Raw genomic sequence first — 2,975 nt, forward strand, 5'->3', positions numbered from 1 at the left:
GACATTTAAGCTGGGGTGTCTCTCTCTCTGTGTTCAGCCATGTAAAATAGAGAATTATGAAGTGGAAAAGCCCTTTTTTGAGTTTTGATTGCACCTGAACTGTCTGTGGTTGCTTGTGATATTAAGAGGGTGCAGACTTCACCACACTTTATTCAGAATGAAAATGACAGAACCAATGACCAGACTACTGAGCCAAAACCAATTTTGATATATAGCACAAATATTTATTTGAAGAAGTAGTTTTTTAGCCATGGCTCTAGGGATGGCAATCCACATCTGTTAGTCCATCCACCACTCTGGTCCAGAATGAAATGTCAACAACCACTTTATGAATCGCAGTACAATTTTGTACAAACATTCATAGTCTGAGTGACCCCCAGTGCCTTTGGTGATCTATGGCCTTTTCTCTACCACTGCCATGAAGCTGATATTTTGGATTTAATCACCTGTTTGAGAAACTGTTGGATTAATTGTCACGCAATTTGGTTCCCCTCAGAAAGAACTATAATAACTTTGGCAATCCTCTGATTTTTCATCAAGCACAACCACCAAAATCAAAGTCTGACTTTGTTTAATACTTTACTGCAAAACTAATGAAATTCCCATCAGCCATCTGTACTTTTGTTAATTACTGTATCACTAAACACAAAGTTCACATGCTACCATGCTAAACTAAGATAGTTAAAATGGAAAATATTACATCTGCCAAAGTCGCCATGTTACACATTGTCACTCTGAGCATGTAGTATGCTGGGTATGTAGCTCAAAGCACTGATGTGCTCGCTGCAGGCTCACAGAACCATTAACGTAGTTGTAGACACTTTTGGATGCATGTGACTTTTGTATATCATGATGTTTTTTAGTGCACACAAATCACTGATGTGAATTTTCCTTCAGACCTATTTACAAAAGTACTCCAAGATGGACTAAAGTCAGGTCTACAGCATATGCACAACAATCACTAAGCTCCAAAGTTCCCTTTCATTGTACATTTTATCCCCTTGCAGTCCAGTTGCCTTGCAGATTTGAACTGATGATTGTGAAACTAAATGTCACAGTTTGCATGATCTAATTCAGCAGGAGTCCAATCCACAAGTTTGCCCAGGCTATCAGGAGTATATCAGTCTCCAAGTATTTCAGACTAAAAACCGATACAAAATGCAAAAATCCCTCAATACACTAATCAGAAATCATCACAATGGTTTTCTGATGGCCCCTAAAGAAACCAGGCCAACACTGGTCACAGCAGATTAGATGACTTGGAGCTGACAAGATGTCACAGTTTGATCCAGACTGTCATGGAGCTGGAAGGAAAGGAAATGACTAAACCAGACAGAAATTCTGCAGCGTTGCACTGTTGCTCCCAGGAGATCAACCAAGTGAAAGGAATAAAATAAAATAAAATAAAATAAAAATAGAGAGGAGAAACATGCAGAGAAACTTTGGCTTTTGAATTACTGAGACATTTTGGAGTTATAGCTTGAGCACAGCATTGTGTCAAAGCCTCATAAATACACATGGTTTGGTTTTGGGTCTGCCTCCTGTGTTATGCTTTTATTTTGTGACCATTTCCTGTTTCTTGCCATCTCTTCTGCCCCCACTTGATACTGTCATTTACTACCCTCACTGTTTTCACCTGCCACTCCTTTGCTTCCCTGGTTCAGCCCTTATAATCACCTCACCTCCGTTAGTTTGCTGGTTCGTTTTGTGCTATTCTCCACATTTTTGCTTCTGCCTCTCTGACCCGTTACTCACTCCTCTTCCCTCATCCTTGATTTTGGACTCTGATTTTGCTCCTTCCTGCCTTTGGTTTGTGACTTTCCTTGTTCCTATTATTTGTTAGTTCTATTACTTATGTTCCTTTGCTGCCTGACCTTGTAGTTTTGTTTACTGTATCCCTGTGATGGTATTTGTATGAAGTCAGGTTTGAGCCTTTAGGTTTTGTGTTTTGTTGCCTGTAGCCTTTTATCTGATTTTATTAACCCTGGTTTCATTACCAAGCTCTGGTCTGAGTCTGCATTTGGGTCTCCCTGTTGCAAACAGAATATGCAAATGCAGGATTGTACTAATATATATACTGTATATCCTGAGTGTCTGCTGTGGAGTTAATATCGTCTGATTGAGTCATATTCAAATCCTCCATAATTCAGTTATGTCTCAGGTTTTTCACCATTTTCAAAGCCCATGGCTCATGCACAGCAAGATGAATTTAATAACAGTCAGTTTGATCCTGACCACCATTCTCTGATAGTTCACAAGGCATGAGGAGCCAGAGCTATAATTTCTGATGCTTTGAGTTGGATTTCTGAGGTAGGGTGGCCTTCACACTGAGCCATGTGGAGAGCAATAAAAATTGCTATTGAGTATGTGGTATCCATGGCGACTACCCCATAGTTAAAGGGAGGGAGTCTCTGTGAGCATTGTGTGTCTTGACCAGTGTCTCCAGTTGGGTGAAGTCTAGCGCATCTCGCTTTCATGTTTCTAGATCAGAGCCATGCTAATGTTACTTTCTACAGTATTAGCAACACTCAGATCAGCCTCAATTTAATCTTCAAGTGCCCAAAGCAGTGAATTATTTTGAATAAAACTGTTGGCTTTTCATCTATTTGGTAAAAGCAAAGCAAAAACCTGCAGGCTGCTGCGTTTTTATTGTGGTTTTGTTTCTTTACCCGCTATGTGACAACACATTTGTCCCGTTGCTGAGTTGAACTGCAATTACAGTGCATTAACCTTACAAGATATGTATCTTCTTATTCAGAAATACTTATGTTTGTGTCTGAAAAGCAGTAATGTGTGATTTTTAAATTATTTATTGTGAACAGCAATTTCACTCACCAGTGATCCAATCAGTGTTACACTGTATGTTGTACATAGCTGGCTGCTGCACGTGCTGCTCTTACAACAAGAATTCTATATGAATTATTTGACTAATTACTAATTTAAATGTATGTTTTAAATGGTATATACATGTATGG

This window comes from Monopterus albus, unplaced genomic scaffold, assembly GCF_001952655.1.
Source record: "Monopterus albus unplaced genomic scaffold, M_albus_1.0 scaffold18.1, whole genome shotgun sequence".
Classification (NCBI taxonomy): Eukaryota; Metazoa; Chordata; class Actinopteri; order Synbranchiformes; family Synbranchidae; genus Monopterus; species Monopterus albus.